The 22,309-nt window shown below is 38.1% G+C and overlaps 1 long non-coding RNA gene across 1 annotated transcript; it reads left to right on the forward strand.

Moving 5' to 3' along the window:
• Positions 1-3,677: 3,677 nt before the first annotated feature.
• LOC311089902 lies at positions 3,678-14,474 on the forward strand. Its single transcript, XR_014607782.1, has 3 exons — positions 3,678-4,428; positions 4,767-11,681; positions 14,360-14,474. It is a non-coding gene; the product is annotated as an uncharacterized lncRNA (long non-coding RNA).
• The last annotated feature ends 7,835 nt before the right edge of the window (positions 14,475-22,309 follow it).

Here is a 22,309-nt window from a genome sequence, read left to right on the forward strand (position 1 = left end):
CTTTGCCTCCTTCATGATTAGTCTCCGTTATTCTGACATGGTTTCGTTTAAGGACTCTATCAATAGTTGTCAAACTCACACTGTTGATATTTCTAAATGTTCCCTGATCTTCAGTTACTGCTGCCTGGATTTCACACAGATCGTATTGTTTTCCACGACCATATCTACAATCAACATCTTACAATCAAGATCTTTCCTCTGCCACCAGCAAACAAGCATGTCAAAATTAACATTATAACAGTCACATAAATGGGTCTGACGAAACATCTGCATTACTGTGTAGACAGATTGTTCTGCCATCAGTACAGTAAAGCTGAAATACACCGTGGCGTACAGTAACTGTTCTCATTCTGAATAAGCCTGACAGACGCCATCGTGTTTCGACTCAGAATGGTCCTGAGTCATTACATGGTCAATAATAACGTGCCTTTGTCTCTGTGATCCATGCTTGCAAATATCAAGCATCTTTTATCGATGACTGAGGACTGATTGATGATTGAAGAGTTGAAGTTTCACACAGGTGCATTAGAGATTCATAATTATGCATGTACTTTCTATCAGCTGTGAATAGATGCTTTCCTTTTGTTCAACACAGTTCATCCAATAGAGTTTTGGGTCTTTCAGTGAGATCTGTGAGAAATGTTTTGACAAAATGGTGTGAAAAATGTGTGAAACAAATGAAAAAGTGTTCAGACATTTGCCAGGGAAGACTCCTGCTGTGTTAAGAATGTGAGGATGAAGTTCAAGTGGATCCCAGTTTCATTAAGCGAGTCTTAGCAAATGAGGAAAACTGTAAGCTTTTGGGCAAGACACCCCAGTGACAGGATATGATGTCACACTGTATGGGGTAAATTGTCACAGTGGAATCTGCCATTAAACTATATTAATCCATCAGTGTCAGTGTGGTTTTATAATGTACTTATTTTATGCAACAGGCAGCTATTAGTAATAGCATATTACTAAATAATTGTCTATAATAGTCTAACACAACATGTGAAAACAAGCGTTTATTTAATATGATATCAATATTAATACTGAGGTAGTCCTGTAGATATTACCTCTGGGACAACTAGTCCCGGTCTCCCAATATTTTGTAAATGTTCTTATGTTTTTTTTAATCACGAGTTCCTTATGTATTACCTTTTGATGCAATGCATGTAATTAAAAAGTGACACAGTAAAATATTTTACATGCAGATTTTGAACAGATGCACAAAGTATATGGTGGAATTAATCCCAGTAATCCAGATAAACACTTTAATAATAATGATCACAGAGAATACACAAAGGAAGAAACTACAGACGACGATGAGAAACGACAAACTAATGAACAAAACAGGAAGTCCTTTATACAGAGAACTGAACTATACATGTGGGAATAATTAAATGTGGGAATAAAGAGAATTTAGTAACTATAGGAACGAGAACTGAACAAAGGAAACATGAACACAAACACAATGAAACATAACATAACTGTTCCTGAGTTCATTGTAAAAATAAAACCTAAACTGCTGTGTTTTACTCATCATTCATTTAAATCTCACTGTGACACTGATTCATGATGGGTCACAGTATGTTATACATGACCATTAATACAAAATGGCAGAGACATGAAGGATCAGATGTTAGAAGCATGACTGAACGGGAAGAAAGGAGACACAGAAGCATCCAGATGTTCTCTTCAGAGTTTATAGACGAGACCGTCTGCATGTTCTGCTCTTCAGACCCGCTGATGGCCTCCGGTGGACGCGATTATTCAGAGACAGGCACCATGGATACATGAGTAACCTGAGACATTCATCTAATCACTAGGGGACAGTAGAGGAGATAGCGTGGGTGCTTGGGTGCGGCCGGCCCAGGGCCCCGTGCCAATTAGGGGCCCCTCAAACGCCGCCGATCTTGCGTCACTGGACAGGAACGGTGGTTCTTCTTGATAGCATTCTTTAAGCGCGAGACGCGAGAGAACACGTCTGCATGCCCGCTGTTATCTGTGCTGCGCACTCACAAAGCGAAAAGAGCCGCCTCTCATATAGTGCACAGACACATACACTTATATCTCACAAATATCCTTCTAGTTAATTTATAGTATCAAATAAACATGAATACACATTAGAAGAATTGTTGTTTCAACCATGGAAATTCAACCTTTTTTCAAGTTCAAATATCCCCGTAAACAGTCGGTTTTGTCTTAAATGGTTGAGAAAGAAAAACAGTAGCCTAAGCCTATATGTCTATTGAATCAGTGCACTGACACTGACAGCATATACTCGCTGCTAACATTAATGTTGATCAAAGAACAAAAGAAAAAGAAAAGCACTCACTGAACTTTTCTAACTTTAATCAGCTTAATATTTTATTTGCCTGTTGTTCGGTGATGACTGCTCCAACTGCAACATGAGTCTGTGCAGGGGCGTAGTTTGTGGGGGGGATGGGGGGGAGATAACCCCTCCAATATTTAAATCTATGCATTACAACCCCCCCAATATTTATACCATGACCACAATATCAGGAGGCATACCCAAACTTCAACCCCCCCAATGTTCAAACCAAATCTACGCCCTTGAGTCTGTGCATGCGACCTTGAGATGCGTTCCCTGTCAAACATAATTTATCCTTATTTTAGTAATTTTGTTAAACATTTTTTCTGGATTTTTTTGATCTTTATATGATTTTTTAACAATTATTATTCGTATGCTATTCGTTTTTACACAATTTGTTCTGCAGAAGAAGAAGAAAACTATCCTGTTAATTCAGAATAGCCAGGGGCGGTTCTAGAGGCGGGGCCACAGGGGCCCTGGCCTTTGCTGGTTGGCCCCTGATTGGCCACCGTTTTAGGGGTGGGGGAAAAATCGATTCTTAGGTGCATCGCGATGCGGACGTGGACGATTCTGAATCGATTCACAAATGTCAAAAATTGATTTTCTAAAAAATATACATATTTTTTTTCCCTAATAACATAATATTGACGGAACGCAAAAGGCGGAACTCTAAAGCGGACGTGCAGTGCGCGGACAGTCCGTGGCGTGCACATAACAGAGTCGCGCACATAACAGACGCATGATGGGCTGGCTGAGCGCCAAATTCGAACGGCACCCTCTTCGTTAAAAGCTAACGTATGGAAAATTGGCAATTTCATTGTTACCTATTTAGTATTTTTTGTATGAGAGCTGCTTTCTGTATTGTTTAGTTTTCACATCAATATGCTGTAAACCGATCTGTTATACGTAGGCTACGTTATACTGCCCTGCAATATGTGCAATGCCAGTCACAAAAAGATTTTGACTGTGCTCTCTACAGATGTTCATTCACTTTTTTTGTATAAGCTGTTTTTGATTGTGGTATACAGCAAACATTTCAAGTCATAACTCTTTATTATTTAGTTGTGAATAAGAGCGGCTTTGTATTATTCAGAATATGCCTAGGTCCACAAGCATTATGTTTGTATGAGAGCTGCTGGTATATAATTCTATATTTTTGAACGAAAACTGTTTGTGATTTTGCTACAGAAAAATGTTTTTTTTTGTTTGTTTGTTTTTTTTTTTTTTTTTTTTACAGTAGGCTATATTGGGAGCATCTGAATGTCCAGAATCTGTCCGTGGTGCTGAAACATTTTTACTTGACTGGCAAACTGTTTTCTTTGTTTGTCAGTACAAACTTGTCAAAACATTTGGCTTTTCTTTGTTTTATTTAACAAGCTTATAAGCTTACTTGGCTCAACAAGTGACACATTATTACATGCATTCATCAGATATTTTATGTTTTTTTTTTACGGTTTTAATTTTAAAATGACTTGGTAGCAGAGGGCCCCATGATGAAACTCCGCCCCCACTGTACTGAGAGTCTAGCTCTGCCCCTATGATAATCCCTAGTTTATAAGCGTGAGCTGGTTAACAAGAGGTTTAAACAGGAGCTTCACAATCCTCAAACACCAGCTATTCTAGAGATGAGAGCACAATTACCAGAGGGGGACGGGTTCAGGGACATCTATGGAGAAGAGGATGCCTTGATTGGAATGACAATAGACGAAAAACATACAGAGATAAACAGCTGGACGAAAATGCAGATGTTCTCTTCGGAGTGTATAAACCAGTATATCCAACACTTAGGGAAAATCTACATAGTCTTCTCTTCAGACCTGAAAGAGATCCCATCTGGTGGATGATAATCATCAGAAAAAAACATAAAAAACTCACTGTTCATTGGACTCTCAGACGAGTTACAGAGCCAGTCCGAGACGTGATTAATGTCAGTGGTAGACGGGAAGATCTGGAAATATTCTGTCGTGAGTTTTCAAAACATCAGCAGGAGATCAATAACAATCCTGTCAGAAACAGTCCTGTCGATGACCATATTGAAGATCTGACAGCAAGAATTCAAGATCTTGAATTAGAAAACAGAAGACTTAGAAAACAACTGCCTAAAACATGAGGTACAGTATAATCCACACTTGTTGTTGCATTAACTAATGTTATCAAATACAACTTCTAGTTTTAATAATGTATTAGTAAATGTTGAAATTAACATTAAGTAAGATTAATAAATGCTGTAGAAGTTTTGTTCATTCCTAAAGTTAAATAATGTTAACTAATGAAACCTCATTGTAAAGTGTTACCCAAAGTTCTCTATGAATGTACATTATTATTCATGTGCATAGAGGGGATGTGATTCCTCTATCATAGCAACTGTTAGATTCATGTTTACTCTGTAATAATAGATATGAGATCATGAATATAACAGCAGTTTATCTGTTTCATCTCTTCCACACAGAGATCATGTTTCATGACGGGAGACATCCGAGTCCTTCTTTCATCAGATTTAAAGCAGACCAAATCTATATTTCTTTTATTTCTCTTCTCTGTCATATTCAAGTCATATTCAAGTGTGATCAAATCTGTCACACAGCTGAATATTCTCAGGGTGTGTTTATTGTTAGAATCCAATTTCTGTATAAACACAAGTCTTATTAAAGTCTTGACTACAAAATAATAATAATAAATAGTGGACACTTGTACTGTTACTACACTGTTAACCCATTATAACACACATTAACCTTGTCACAGTCGAACAAAAAAGTAAACCATACACAGATGAAACAAAGCAAACACCTCAAATCAAAAATTTGAAATAAGCTTATATGTTAAATAAAACACAAAGAAAAGACACATTTTTTGACAAGTTTGTACTGACAAACAAAGAAAACAGTTTGCCAGTCAAGTAAAAATGTTTCAGCTCCACGGACAGATTCTGGACATTCAGATGCTCCCAATATAGCCTACTGTAACAATATATAGCCTACTGTAACAATATATAGCCTACTGTAACAATATAGCCTACTGTAACAATATATAGCCTACTGTAACAATATATAGCCTACTGTAACAATATAGCCTACTGTAACGGAGCTGCCAACATTGTAAACTCGAACCTGTGCATGAGAAGCAACACAATTTTAATTACAATGGTCATGTTATTGCTTTTTGATTAGGCCTATTTATTATGTGCAACATTTAAATTAATATTCAGAAACGGGTAAAGTTACTTCTACCGTTTGTTTTTCTGATTAACTTTTATTAGCCTGCAAACCAAAATAAAATGGGCCTAGGCTGGGCTAGTTGATTATTATTATTATTATTATTATTATTATTATTAAATTGGATGGGCTATCTCTGCTATTCTGAATTAACAGGATAGTTATTTTTTCTTCTTCTGCAGAACAAATTGTATAAAAACGAATAGCATAGGCCTACGAATAATCATTTTTTAAAAATCATATAAAGATCAAGAAATCCAGAAAAAATGTTTAACAAAATTACGAAAATAAGGATAAATTATGTTTGACAGGGAACGCATCTCAAGGTCGCATGCACAGGCTCATGTTGCAGATGGAGCAGTCATCACCGAACAACAGGCAAATAAAATATTAAGCTAATTAAAGTTAGAAAAGTTCAGTGAGTGCTTTTCTTTTTCTTTTGTTCTTTGATCAACATTAATGTTAGCAGTGAGTATATGCTGTCAGTGTCAGTGCACTGATTCAATGGACATATAGGCTTAGGCTACTGTTTTTCTTTCTCAACCATTTAAGACAAAACCGACTGTTTACGGGGATATTTGAACTTGAAAAAAGGTTGAATTTCCGTGGTTGAAACAACAATTCTTCTAATGTTTATTCATGTTTATTTGATGCTATAAATTAACTAGAATTGCGTATGTGTCCGTGCACTATGGCGGCTCTTTTCGCTTTGTGAGTGCACAGCAAAGATAACAGCGGGCATGCAGACGTGTTCTCTCGCGCTTAAAGAATGCTATCAAGAAGAACCACCGTTCCTGTCCAGTGACGCAAGATCGGCGGCGTTTGAGGGGCCCCTAATTGGCACTGGGCCCTGGGCCGGCCGCACCCAAGCACCCACGCTATCTCCGCTACTGGTTTATAAGGATGAGCTGGTAAACCAAAGGTTTAAAACAGGAGCTTCACAATCCTCAAACACCAGTGCAGACTAGAGATGGCAGAACAACCTCTGGTCAGAAACATGTACGGGACGCGGGATGTTTCAGGCTTGAGTGTCTCTGAACGAAAACAAATCAGAGAAGCTGAGCTTGACGCAAATCCTGATGTTCTCTTCAAACTGTATAGTCCAGTTTATCCACCTGATGATGGAAAGCTATGTGCTCTGGTCTTCAGAACCACTGCGGATCCCATCAGGTGGATGAGATTGCTCAACAGATATAGAAACATCACGACTCAGTGGACTCACAGACAATTTACACCACTACCCCGAAATGTGATTAAAATCTCGCGTCGAGGGGATGAAATCAGCAGAATCTGTGTCGAGTTTCCAAACCATTTGGAGGAGATCAATGACCCTTCCAAAGACATTGAAGATCTGGGAGCAAGAATACAACGACTCGACATAAACCAGTAATAAACACGGGCTATATAAGGTAAAACATTTAGTACAATCATTCTATCAATGCAGCAAAAAATATACAAATGCTTCAAAATATCATAATTAAAAAAAATTATTAAAAAATGGTGATATCAGACAAATGGAAGCTGTTTAGCTTCCATCTTAAAGGGCACCTATTATGCAAAATCCACTTTTACATGGTGTTTGAACATAAATGTGTGTTAGCAGTGTGTGAGCAAAACCACCCTAGAATGATAAAAATCCACCCAGTGGTTTTTTTTCAATCTCAATAAATCATAAGCACTGTCTCAGAACGAGCTCAGAACGAGCTCTGATTCTATGCAGTGTGACGTAGAATTGCACAAGCCCCGCCCACGACTGTTGATTGACACTGCAATTTGAGCATAGCCCCGCCCTGAGTGAGCTGGACACAGAGTCCGCCAGTGTTTCGACGCTTGAGCCGCTGTAGATAAGAATGTCTCCTAAGTGATTGAAGTGTTTTGTTGATGGATGTAAGAATGAACATAGCAGTCTTCATTTACTCCCGTTGTTACTCGAGGATGGATCAGTACTGTTTGTGATCCAGCTTACACTCTCCGGAGCAACAGGCCTAACGTGACTGATCACGGCAGAAATTAAAGTGAGAGCACGCACTTTATGACAACTCATCGAGTCATTTTACGGATATAAGGTTTACCAGTTTATTAAGCACCCACTGAAAAGGTGTGTATATATTTGTTTACTGTTAGTTGTAACGAGTGTTTTGTGTACTTCGCTGTGTATGTTGTTGATAATGAAAGGGAGAGAGAGAGAGTTTATGGATAAGACTTTAATGCGCACTTCTTATACTGTGTTTATTTAGCTCTTACTGTGATTCTCTGGAGTAAAACTAACGCTTCATCTTTTGTGTGATGTACAATAAACTTCACTGAACTCATCAGTATATTTTGGCCATCATTTGGACAGGGTTTGCCACAGCAGGCTTGTATTAATAGTGGATAAAAGCAGATGACAAATAAGTTATAACCGTAATTAAACTAAACTATACCTGTTCTATCTCCATACAGCATATATTCTCTGGCTCTGTGGGCATTATTGTCCAACTCCGAATGAAATGAACACCACTACTGAGAGTTTCTGTTCTGATATTATCAGATTAGATTGTCCTTGCTCTGAGCGCGAGCTCGTAAGGCTCCGCCCCCTGTGCGGACAGCAGCAGTTCATTTGCATTTAAAGGAATATACACTTTCTGAGCCCCAAAAAATGACAATTTAAACATACTGTAAAAAATGATCTGTTGGGTATTTTGAGCTAAAACTTCACATACACACTCTTGGGACATCAGAGACTTATTTTAAATCTTGTGAAGAGTCATAATAGGTGCCCTTTAAAACATTCTGTAAAAGCCATTTACACATTGTGCATAACTTTAATCATGGATCAGCAAAATGTAGGAAAAATGTTATATTGTTATATGTTATATTGACTTTTTGTGCAGGTTTCTGTTCATCTGCATATGAGTTGTAATTCATCATCTGACCACAGCTGTTCTGTTTTCCTGAGAACTGATTCATGTTTACTCTGTAATAGACATGTGTGATCATGAATATAACAGAAGTTTATTATTTTATCTCTTCCACACCGAGATCATGTTTTCATCTGACGGGAGACATCGAAGATCTCAAGATCTGCAGCTTTTGATCAGATTTAAAGCAGACCAAATATGAAATTCTTGTGTTTCTCTTCTCTGTCACACTTAAGACAACTGAGATTAAAGAAGTTCACTTTTAAAATGAAAATTCTTTCATCATATACTCACCCTCATGTTGTTTAAAACCTGTATGAATTTCTTTCTTCTGCTGAACAGAAAGGAAGATATTTAGAAGATTATCAGACAGTTTTTGGGTCCCATTGACTTCCATAGTAGGAAAAAAATATACTATGGAAGTCATTGGGACCCAAAAACTGTCTGGTTACTGATAATCTTCTAAATATCTTCTTTTCTGTTCAGCAGAAGAAAGAAATTCATACAGGTTTGAAACAACATGAGGGTGAGTATATGATGACAGAATTTTCATTTTAAAAGTGAACTTCTCCTTTAAATATGTCACACTAGTTTATATGTATCTGCATATGTGTGTTTATTGAAAATCAATTTCTGGATAAAGCCTGTATTTCTATATAGTTTCTATATATCACTTTCTATATAAACCTTAAATTCTTGCCCACAAAAAAAATCTTAATATATATTATTGTTCTCTTCTTGTTTTCTGTTCCTGAGATCATTTTTAAAATAAAACCTAAACTGCTGCGTTTTGATCCTTTGCTCATCATTTAGTTCAACCTGACATTTTAATGAACTTTTATTGATGGTTAAATGTCAGAATAAAAAGCTAGAATTGAATAAACTTTAACAAAAGCGTATGTGACCTAATGAATGTATAGCCTACTTAACAAGACAAAGGCAGTTTGCATAGAAATACCCAACCCGGTCACACTAGATGCGTCTCTATAGACCCCTTCAATGTTTGTAAACATCGAACGTCTAGGTTGGGTGCGCGCGCAGCATGGGGTCAGAAAAATGGTGCGGCTAATAGACTGGCATATTGTGTCAAAGGTATGCACTGTTGCCATCACAGGAACGGGAACAGAACCATAATAAACTTGTTTTAGCTAATGGCGATTGTCTGCCTGATTAGAGTCCTGCACGGGTTCGGTTCAAATTTTGCTCAAACGGGTGAAAAATATCCAACTGTGTCGGGTCGGACACGGGGGAAACACGGGTCTAAACACGGGTTTAAAACAATCACATGCAAACGTAAAAATATATATCCCAAATTTTTAGGAACACGTCTACAAAAATATGCCTGTATTTCGAGTTGATAAAAAATATTCAAAATCTACATCAGTTTATTTGCCCACGTGCCACGCCCTCCCAGGATCTTTCACTTTTAAAAATGCATCATAACCGCGCGCGCGACCTGCTTGCAGACGTCAAGATGGATGCTGAGGAGTTGAAGGATAACTAGTGGAGATTTTAAAGTTGTCGACAGTCATCAAAAAATCAAGTCCAGTGTGTGGGAGAAATTTGGAGTTATCTGAAGAAAATGTGAACGGCTTATTTGCTGCATGCATTTTCGTGTTGGATAGCCGCAAATGTGGAACTTCATCGCCGAGGAACCACGCAGATAACTGTGGTAACAAGCAAGCAGTTCTGTCGAACAGTATTTTTTCAAATTTAACACTGTTAAGTATGTGTATTTTTTTATATATATAATAAACGGGCAGACTGGGACAATGCTACGATCAAAGATGCTTGTGTTTGTAGTGTCATTGTGTTATTGACAGTTATTGTGACAACAACGGTATAGTTAAGCCCTGGTAAGTAAACAAATGTTTTCTGTAAACTGTAGACTGGTTTAATAGTTAGGTGAAGTTCGATATCTGGCATTAATTGTGACCTGTGTCATGCTACTTAGCAGATAGCAGTATCTATCTGAACCATAGACTGTAAAAAAAAAATAGATCTGGACAGATGTCGTCTATTTTTTTTTTTTAAACGGATGAGATTCTGCAGGAATCCTGAAAAACTTGACTCCACAACTGGTGTGATTTTCACAGTCCACGACGCAACAAGTAGGCATTTTTTCTTGACGAGAAATTCTCTGGTTAACACACAATTCAATGGGATGGAATGAACTTTCTGACCCCGACATGCGCACTGCGAACTTAGAATTTTCCTGTGACGTCGACCGTGAAGGGGTCTATAGCACACATTGTGTTTATCGTGCAATTTTTTCGCGATAATTAGTTTTTACGTGCATAGGATATGCATGAGTAGGTAAAGGGTAGGTTTAGTAGTGTGGGGTGCGTGTGTATTACACGCAATAAAGTGCGTATCATATGCACATAAAAACTAATTTTCGCGTATAAATATAAACACAAGATAAACACAATGCGTGCTATAGAGACGCATGAACACAAATGTGATTCATTTTGCCCATTTCCTCTTTTTAGTTTCTCCTGATCCCACCCTTCCTCTCTGTTATTCCTCTCTCTTCTCTGTTGTCCTGTCTAAACACATCTTAGTATTTGACTACATACACAGAATCTGATATATTGACACTTTGAGCTTTGTGTTTTGAGGTTTGTTCACTGAGAACTGAGATACTGTTAGTCACGTGACTAAACCCTTCTGGAAAACATGAACATGTGGATTCATTTTCATCTTGGCAAATCTGTGCTGGGTTTCCGCTAAGTTCCTGCCTTCTTCCCTGACTTGTCATTGTGAAAGAATCTGTCTTGTAATGGAGAAGAACAAATGTTGTAAGGGAAAAGTAGAGGAAATGGCAGCGGTCAGAGACATGTATGAAGGACTGAATATTGGAAGCATGACTGAAATGGAACAAAAGAGACACAGAGACACCCAGCTGAACCAACATCCAGATGTTCTCTTCAGGGTTTATAGACGAGGCCGTCTGCATGTCCTGCTCTTCAGACCCACGAACGGCTCCCAGTGGATGCAAATGTTCAGAGATGGACATCTAAACCTCTTCGCTCAGTGGAGTATCAGACATGTTCACCAGCAGATTCGGGATGTCATCAATGTCTCTGGAAGTCTGGAGGAATTGCAAAGATTCTGTGACCGGTTTCCAGATCAGCTGCAGGAGTTTCATGACAATGTTGAAGAAATTGAAGATCTGAGAGCAAGAATACAAGACCTTGAATTAGAAAACAGAAGACTTAGACAACAATAAAGGTCTGCCAAAGATGTGAGGTAAACAAAAATACTAATAATAAAATACAAGCTTATTCTTTTAAAACAGCTTAGAAAGTGCATGTGTTGTGTAGTTTTGTGAATAACGGGAGGGTTGGCACATCAGGGTTCATTTCTGATACGATCCGCGGGTGATCGAGTAATAAAAAATAGCATTCCAAAAAGTGCGAGTGGATATGAGAGATAAATCATTAATGTGTTGATTTTAATGAAAACATGAACTCGCATTTCAGGTGAAACGCAACGAACGAGCGCGTCACTATTTTACTTTCATTTTCGACAACAGCAACAACAGCGCCTATAGGCTATATCTCTTCAGGGAAACGGTCAAGGAAAATATAATCCTAAATTTAAAACCTTCCACACATGCTAGCATGACTAAACTTAGTGTATTTACTAGTTGCCATATCAACACTATAGCCTAGAGAAAGAAAGAAAAAAAATGCGCCAAAGTTAAAAAATAATCTATGGAAGATATCATACATTTATTTAGCGTTTATTTAAAATGAGACAAGCTGATATTATTTTAATCTTATATCTGTTATTTCACAGTTGAGATAGTCTTTTAATGCTGATCTAACCAGCAGAAGACACTCGCAGGGTTTAAACCCCAGTTGTTCAGGCGGGGCATGTTGTCACACTGCGTTACAATGAGCCGCTATTAGAACTATGATATTCTATTCTACACTTTTATGAATTCTATTGAGAAACCATAAGAAAAGATGAATAAAGACAGAGTCAGAAATTATTAATTATTATTATGTTTTGAACTATGCTGTATAGCTGTGTTTCGCAGTGTTTGTTGTCAAACTCAAAAATTACTTTATTTTGAATTAATAAAAATGCCATTAGGCCTATTTTATACGAAAAAAGTTGATGTATTTTATTAAGAAAATATTTTAGTTTGTCTTGTATATGTATATGTATATGTATATATATATATATATATATATATATATATATATATATATATATATATATATATATTTTATTAAATCAGAAAACATTACCCCACCTATGGGGCATTTTGTCACATTTCACTATATGCCCTTCTTTCAGGATAAATCAAGAAAAAAGTATACACCATATTATTGAAACAAAACCACATAATTGTACTAGACGTGTGAAATTAATGTGAGAAAAAAATAAATACTCTGAACCCCAAGTGATTTTAAACAAACTGAGAAAGTCAGAAAGTGTCAGGTTGTGCCCCGCTCTCTCCTCTTCCTCCTAGAGGTCATTATAAAAAACACAAAGGAACCAAATAATAACTTGACAGCTTTAACTAAATTTTTCATAATTTGGTTAAATTTATGCAAGTTCAACTGAGTTCAAGTCAAGGGAAGCAACATAAAGGGCTTCATTTTATTTATCATCAGATAATTTGAAGATCAAAGACATCAGCACTGTAATATAATCTTTGCACTAAGTTTAAAAAGGCGATAGATTCTATTTACACTAAGAGAAAATAGTGATAGACTGATCCGTGCATCTCTAGTAACATCTATATATAGAGGGGGTGGGATGGTTTATTAATTTAAACCAATGAATAAATTGTCATAATAGTCATAAAAATAGTCAATCAGACAAATGTGAGTTAAGTGTAGCACAGTTTTCTGTTTGTTGCTTCCCTTTTAAAAGTCTTCAAACTGTCTTTTAACGTGCGAGTAACCGGCCACATTTGCCAGAGCTACAGTAAATATGCATTAACAAAGATGAAGTTAAACCAAACGCTCCTTCAAGAACACTAATACTAAAACAAAGAGTTCAGTCCTATAGACCGTATGAGCCTGAGACACGGATGCGCCGCCATCTTTAGAATATTTGTCTTTGAACTTCCGTTTTAGTGGTAGCTCAGTATATCTCTATAGCATCGCTGTGGAAGAGTAATTAGCTGGTGAAGGGGATTTACTTATTGTAGAGTAAATGAAAGTTATCACGAGCATTGTGATGTTTAAAGCAGATGACTTAAAGGGATAGTTCACTTTGAAATTAAATTTTGGTATGTTTTAGCTTACCTCAAGGGCATCCAAGATGTAGGTGTCTTTTTTTCCGCAGTAGTTTCAATTTTGATGTTTTTAGGTCAAACCGTTCTTGTCTGTCAGTCATATAATGCAGGTCGATGGTCACTTGTCTCAAAGAGCATGCACAGAGTCCAAATTAAAACAATTCCCCGTCGTCCAAATTAAACAATTCCCCATCGTAAGTACACATTGATGGCCTAAGACACGAAACGAGCGGTTTGTGTGAGAAAACGAACAGTTTTTATATCGTTTTTACCTCTTGAACTCAGCCACGTCCAAGTGATCTGAGAGCGCGGGCGGGTATAGATATATACACTAGATGTCGCATTGGCTACGGTTTCGCAGTAGGTTGAGGTACCCTTGAGGTAAGCTAAAACATACCAAAATTTAATTTCAAAGTGAACTATCCCTTTAACATAGCCTAGTAGACCGGGAAGATTTTCAAATGGGCAGTTCAGACCAGAAGACAGAAGACACCGAGTGCAGCGCTGAAAACGGGCGGAGCTACAGAAGGTCTTATAGATATCACGAGTCAACATGTGCATGTGAAAGCTGTAATTCATCATCTATGACATGGTTCTATTCACATGTGCATGTTTACTCTTTAATGATAGACATAATATAATTAATATATTAGCAGTTGATTTGTTTTAGCTACATCTTCCACACAGAGAGCATGTTAAGAGGAAGGCCTGCTTCATTTCAGCGTTTCTCTGAAGGATCGAAGGGTTTTCAATATCAACCTGTGTTTTACTTTAAGAAAGCAAGCATTACATTGGTGTTGTTTTCTTTTCTTTTGAAGGAGTGTGTTCTGGAACGGCCTACGAACACCTTGTGAGTCTTGAAGCTGATTTCTGCCTGATGAAACTGCAAACTATCTTCAGTAAAAATCAAAAAAATCTTCAATTTATTATAATTCTGATCTTGTCTTATATTGACTGCACTTCTAACTCCTGGTCTTCATTAATCATATCTGGTCCTAGTCTTTAACTGTAAATTAACCCTAACACTTTGTTTTATATTTAATTTCATAATCATTTATAATCATTGATCATTTATGTAGGTGTCATTAGATTTATCATTTATTCATATAATCATTATTATTATTATTATTCGATTTACATCATTTATTCATTTAGTCATATAATCATTTTATTATAATTCATTTATGTCATTTTATGTTTTTTATTGGCAGCTGCTTGCACTAAGTACAAATAAACTACAGTATAAAAAAAACAATGGGGCATGTTGTCACAACAGAAAGCTGCCATTAAAGGTACAATATGTAGGGGTTTTTTTGCTTTAAAAATAGCAAAAATCACTATATCTATGTTATATATTTTTTTTAGTTGTGTACTTACATTATCCCGACTGTTTCCAACAACTTTCAAACCAGGAGAAATTTGTAATTTAATTCGAAAACACGGACCGCTTCTTTATTTCCGTTATCCGCGTTCTCCCTGGTTTCCGCTCGTACTGCCATAGTAACCAGAGCCCTCTGATAGTAACCAAGGCGACAGACGTGGACAACCGCTCTACAGTAATTTGAAAGTGATTGCAGTACCAGTTTTGGCCACAATCTTACATACGGCTCCTTTAATTTGTCTAATAAACTGACCTGTGAGTAGTAATTCTGCACTTGCGTGTAGTTCGGTAGAATGAAATGTCCATATTCCTTTTATATCCGCGGGACTCGCGTCGCGTGTGGAGCTGATAGCTGTCTCTCTTAGCAATCCCGAACTGCTTCATATCACAGTCATGATAAAAACATCGATGTATTCAGTCATCCATAAACATTATTAGATCGGTCGGCTTGACCAAAGCCCGTCTACGGAAAGCCTGTTCACTCCAACGCCCTATTAAGTCCTATTGGTTGTAGTTCCAATCAGAGTTCCACTGGGGGCGCTCGCCCATGAGTGCAAAATAAATGTGAGTCTATGGGGCTAGACGGCTAAATTTGTCTCTTTCACCCGATTGCCGTTATGAAATCTCAGATTTGATTGTAGGTTTTGCAAGTTCAACATGGGTTAGAGGTCGAAAGTTGAATGAACGAGTACTTATGTCCTTTCGATTTCTTACAGGTTGAGTTGTTGTTGCCCATAACACGCTAGCATTCTGCTAATGAAAGCTGATTGGTCAGTGAAGGACTGATTACGACCAGAGATACCGCTTGATGGCATCGTGGCATCCGAAGCGGGACCAGAAACAAACAAAACAAAAACTCTTCTAGCACGTGTAGTTACCTGTGTCAGCTGTGTTGTGTGTTTACCTGTGTCGGCTGTGTTGTGTGTTTACCTGTGTCAGCTGTGTTGTGTGTTTACCTGTGTCGGCTGTGTTGTGTGTTTACCTGTGTCGGCTGTGTTGTGTGTTTCCCTGTGTCGGCTGTGTTGTGTGTTTCCCTGTGTCGGCTGTGTTGTGTGTTTACCTGTGTCGGCTGTGTTGTGTGTTTACCTGTGTCAGCTGTGTTGTGTGTTTACCTGTGTCGGCTGTGTTGTGTATTTAACTGTGTCAGCTGTGTTGTGTGTTTACTTGTGTCAGCTGTGTTGTGTGTTTACCTGTGTCGGCTGTGTTGTGTGTTTACCTGTGTCGGCTGTGTTGTGTGTTTACCTGTGTCGGCTGTGTTGTGTGTTTACCTGTGTCGGCTGTGTTGTGTGTTTACCTGTGTCAGCTGTGTTGTGTGTTTACCTGTGTCAGCTGTGTTGTGTGTTTACCTGTGTCAGCTGTGTTGTGTATTTAACTGTGTCAGCTGTGTTGTGTGTTTACTTGTGTCAGCTGTGTTGTGTGTTTACCTGTGTCAGCTGTGTTGTGTGTTTACCTGTGTCAGCTGTGTTGTGTGTTTACCTGTGTCAGCTGTGTTGTGTGTTTACCTGTGTCAGCTGTGTTGTGTATTTAACTGTTTCAGCTGTGTTGTGTATTTAACTGTGTCAGCTGTGTTGTGTGTTTACTTGTGTCAGCTGTGTTGTGTGTTTACCTGTGTCGGCTGTGTTGTGTGTTTACCTGTGTCGGCTGTGTTGTGTGTTTACCTGTGTCAGCTGTGTTGTGTGTTTACCTGTGTCAGCTGTGTTGTGTGTTTACCTGTGTCAGCTGTGTTGTGTGTTTACCTGTGTCGGCTGTGTTGTGTGTTTACCTGTGTCAGCTGTGTTGTGTGTTTACCTGTGTCGGCTGTGTTGTGTGTTTACCTGTGTCAGCTGTGTTGTGTGTTTACTTGTGTCAGCTGTGTTGTGTGTTTACCTGTGTCAGCTGTGTTGTGTTTACCTGTGTCGGCTGTGTTGTGTGTTTACCTGTGTCAGCTGTGTTGTGTGTTTACCTGTGTCGGCTGTGTTGTGTGTTTACCTGTGTCGGCTGTGTTGTGTGTTTACCTGTGTCGGCTGTGTTGTGTGTTTACCTGTGTCGGCTGTGTTGTGTGTTTACCTGTGTCGGCTGTGTTGTGTGTTTACCTGTGTCAGCTGTGTTGTGTGTTTACCTGTGTCGGCTGTGTTGTGTGTTTACCTGTGTCAGCTGTGTTGTGTGTATTACCTGTGTCGGCTGTGTTGTGTGTTTCCCTGTGTCGGCTGTGTTGTGTGTTTACCTGTGTCAGCTGTGTTGTGTATTTACCTGTGTCAGCTGTGTTGTGTAGTTACCTGTGTCGGCTGTGTTGTGTGTTTACCTGTGTCGGCTGTGTTGTGTGTTTCCCTGTGTCGGCTGTGTTGTGTGTTTACCTGTGTCGGCTGTGTTGTGTGTTTACCTGTGTCAGCTGTGTTGTGTGTTTACCTGTGTGTGTTGTGTGTTTACCTGTGTCAGCTGTGTTGTGTGTTTACTTGTGTCAGCTGTGTTGTGTGTTTACCTGTGTCAGCTGTGTTGTGTGTTTACCTGTGTCAGCTGTGTTGTGTGTTTACCTGTGTCAGCTGTGTTGTGTTTACCTGTGTCAGCTGTGTTGTGTTTACCTGTGTCGGCTGTGTTGTGTGTTTACCTGTGTCGGCTGTGTTGTGTGTTTACCTGTGTCAGCTGTGTTGTGTGTTTCCCTGTGTCGGCTGTGTTGTGTGTTTCCCTGTGTTGGCTGTGTTGTGTATTTACCTGTGTCAGCTGTGTTGTGTAGTTACCTGTGTCGGCTGTGTTGTGTGTTTACCTGTGTCGGCTGTGTTGTGTGTTTCCCTGTGTCGGCTGTGTTGTGTGTTTACCTGTGTCAGCTGTGTTGTGTGTTTACCTGTGTCGGCTGTGTTGTGTGTTTACCTGTGTCAGCTGTGTTGTGTGTTTACCTGTGTCGGCTGTGTTGTGTATTTAACTGTGTCAGCTTTGTTGTCGATGCCTCGAGAGAAAAGAAAGTGCAGAGCGTGAAAGCAGCAAAGTGACTGAAGGATTGCCGTAAAGCAGTATCTCTGGGCGTACGATGTGTGTGACGTTATTGACATTTTGAACGACTTTTTAAAGCAAATAAGTGACTCTAAAAAATCTAACACCCAGCAATGTGTAATTTCTTTGCATCTCCTTTCGAATACAACATTCAAATTACTAGACAAAAAATTATATCCTGAGAAAAGTGGATTTTGAGGGGTATAGCGCCATAGACCTCCATTCATCCTGCACTCGTCCTGTGAGCGCCCTCATGTGGAACAAGAGTGGAACTGCAACCGGAAGTTTATTGAGTGGCACTTCTCCCCTCATTAGACTTTCTCTGACTTGACGTTGACGACAAGATCCATAATTCTTAGCAAATGTTGCATCATCAAACTACACCTTTGTTATTGGAAGAGGTTAGCGACCCCTAGCGGCGAAAAAAATTACATATTGTCATATTATTATTGTTCATTTGTTTATCAACAAGCTTGTACATATGGTGATATTGAAATTTTACTTTTGTTTCAGACCAAAATTTGTAGTGATATTCTCATTTTCTAATAAAGCACTCTTCATTTACTCTGGACGACAACACTGTATACTGGTCAAAGTATATTAGTGGAAATGGGTTGGGTAGTTCAGGAAGTAATCCAACAATGAGTTCCTGTGACTGATTTTGTGTTTGTTTTTGTGACCAGCATGACTCTGTGGCCACATTTGTTCCTTAGGCACAATAGATTATGTAGAAAGTGTTCAGTTCACTTACAAAAAAAAAAAAATTGTAAACCTGTTGCCTTAAAATTAATAAACTCAATGCTTAATTGAAAAAAATAAGTTATGTGAACTTGACAATTCCACATTTCTTAAAAAAAAATTCTGATTAAGCATGAAGTCACCGCAAGAACATTCACATGCAGAATTTGCACATTTTTTCCAGATAATTTTAAACACACAGTATAGTATGGATATCAGATGCATCTCTTTTGAATAAAAGCATAATTTCAACACTGCAAAGAAATATTATTGTTATACAGACCAACGGTAAGTTACTCTGTTCATTTTTTGAATGCATAATAGCTGGTGAAATATTATTTTAGTGATATTACTGATTATTTATTATATGATAATTAAAGAATAGGAATATCATCCTTCCTGTAGCTAATAATGGGACAGTGATCAGATCTCGTGTCTTTCTTTAATATTTTTGAGCATGTTTGTGCCTGTCAGGTGTCTGTGGAAAAGTGCTGGTGTTTCCATTGAAAGGAACATGGAGACCCTCCTCTAAACTCTAGTATCCAGACATTAGAGTATTTGTAGCTCATGGAGGAACCAACTGAGTTTAGGAAGCCATTTATCATGATGTTAAAGTGGTTGGACTAACAATTTTTTAAAGCAATATTACAATCTCAACTAAAAGAGAAGGGCTGCAAAGATACTGTCCTTAAGTGCTGTCAGTGAGAATATCTTTTCTGAAACAGAGCTTATAGAGCCATCCTACAGAACAAGCATGTCTCCTCCACTCCATCAAATCCATTAGACAGCGCCCTCTTCTGGATGGAGTTTGTCATGAAACAGAGGCGCTGCTCACCTCAAATGTCCTGCTAGGCAAGGCTTTTTCCTCTTTTTCCTAATTTTTCCATAATTTTTTCCTCTACTTACTCTGGAAAAAGAGATTCCATTAATAAAAAAATTAAGTGGATTTGCTTGAGGTATGTTTCATGAAGCCAGAATGTTAAGCTATTAAACAAAATATTTTTGTGTCATATCTGTGGTTTGTTTATTTGCAATACAGTAAAAAATCTGGGTGTACATCCTTTAAGTGTGGTGATTCCAGGTCAAGAAAATATGATCATGCAACACCAATTTTGTCATCTTTACACTGGTTATCTATTAAGTTCTGTATCAATTATAAAGTATTTTCTACTGACCTATAAGGGCTTAAATGGTTCAGCTCCTGATATTTAACTAATCTTCTATCTACAATCCATCACGCTCTTTAAGATCACAAAAACCCTGGGCTTCTGATAGTATATCTAAGTCCACTAAAGGAGGGAGAGCGTTTTCCCATTTGGCTCCTAAACTCTGGAATAGCCTTCTGTCACAGTGTCTGGTTTGTGTTTCCCCGGGTGTCCACTAGAGGTCTCTTTCCCTCACTGTCACCTTTACTTCTGGAACTGCATTTCCCACAATCCTTTGTCTGTTCTCATCACTCATCATTGCACGCAGCAGTTCCTCATTACATCATTAGTTTCTGTGTATTTATACCCTGTCTGGTTAGTGTTTGTCATGGAGTCATCATATATTGTCACCACACATCTCAAGTCTGTTTCAAGTCTGTTTCAAGTCTGTTTCAAGTCTGTTTCAAGTCTGTTTCAAGTCTGTTTCAAGTCTGTTTCAAGTCTGTTTCAAGTCTGTTTCAAGTCTGTTTCAAGTCTTGTTTTGTATTTTGGATTGCTAACATGGATTTTGAACCTTGCCTGGATGACGGCGAATTGGATTGCGCTTTAATAAATCATTACCATCGCACTGCTTTTGGATCTACCTATTTTCCTATGTGTCCCTGTGACACCTTCCTGATGATGTCCGGGGCTCAGACTCACTCTCCCAGTTTAAATCTAGATTAAAGACGCATCTCTTTAGCCAAGCATTCATATAATGCATCTCAAAACCTTATACTCCAGTTATATCAGATCAAATGATGATTATCACATGAGTATCTTTGCTTAATGTTATGAACAGCAGTGACGCTAATTATTTTTGACTTGCTTCTCTGTTTTATCTTGGGATGCCCATCCTGAGGTAACTAGAGAATATGTCAGGTCCAGTTTGGATCCTAATCGTATTATGAAGACTTCAGATGAAGCAAACTCAAAATCAACATCATTCAATGCTTATTTTTTCTATACATCTTAATCAATTGTTAATATGTATTCACTGCCTCAATGAGCTCATTGTTTCTGCCTTAAATTAATGCATTGTTTAAATTAATACGTTATTAGCTAACTGTGTGATTTGTATGTGTACATTTCTTAAATAAATAACTTGGACAATGTCACCTCTAATAATAATAGATCACTCTAAATTGTAATGTAGATGCATTTACTGTAAAGCTGCTTTGAAACAATTATGTATTGTGAAAAGCGCTATACAATAAATATGAATTGAATTGAATATATGATGATGATGATGATGATGACTCAGCGTTCGAGAAGCCGCAATCCTCCTTAAATGTACTCCTATCTAGCCTAGCGGTTAACTTTGGTAGTGCCCTTCAAACCCTGAGAATTGTGTAGAACGACATGTATGTTACTATTATATATGTATTTATTGTAATTATTTATTGCAATATGTTATTCATCTGTTCATTTTAGACTACACACAAATACAAAGTAAAGATGAGAATGTTATGAATCCTTTGACTTGTGTTTTGACTGACACCCTGGGGCGAGATCAATCTCCTGATCAGCACTTTAGTTCAAACTCCCCTACATTGTAGTCCTTCGAACCGGATGTGTGGTTACCACATTCTTACACTACCTACATTTACAGGATATCACCAGTGTGTGCGTGACGTAGGCCTACACCCGTGACCCCAGCCTCCAGTTTTGCCTTGTCCACTCCAAATACCCACATGGCCACTTGAGAGAGTATCCCATCATGCATTATATTCGGGAACTTATGTGTCGAGGAAAACATTCCACTGTAATTTATAGTAAATTGATTAGATACATACTGTACTTTGGCAGTAAAAACATAAAGTGGTGCAAAGATGAGTATGGTATTTGTAGGCCTATTTTGTATAACATTTGCAACTGTTTTTGTCACTTAATTAGAAGCACCACAATTTTAAATTTACTTAAAGGAACACTAAAGAAAATTTTTTACCTTAAATTAATGTTTCCAAAATCGTATCAGTGGTTCATCAAGTCGTAACAGGGTGAACTTCTGCATTCGCTTTGCGGTCCTTTATCTGCTATAACCACACTATGCAAGTTTGCCAAACCGGGTCGCGTTTCTGTAGTTTGAATGAGACATAAGAAAACTAGCTTTACGTCAAGCGTTACAATAATCATTATTTAGTTTTTCTTTGTTTCTGATGTCGCAATACATCATACTTTCATGAAATCATGCAACATACTGTACCTTTTCTGTGGACATCGTTCATTCCAAAGCCGGTGCTGGATAAACAGCAAGCGTGCAGCGCCAGATCGCTTTTTATTTAACACAAATGAACAAAATTAATACTCTGTTAGTCAACAAGAGTTGTTTCATTTGTTATAGATATATCTG

Source organism: Abramis brama, assembly GCF_963993115.1.
Source record: "Abramis brama genome assembly, chromosome: 9".
NCBI classification, from domain to species: domain Eukaryota; kingdom Metazoa; phylum Chordata; class Actinopteri; order Cypriniformes; family Leuciscidae; genus Abramis; species Abramis brama.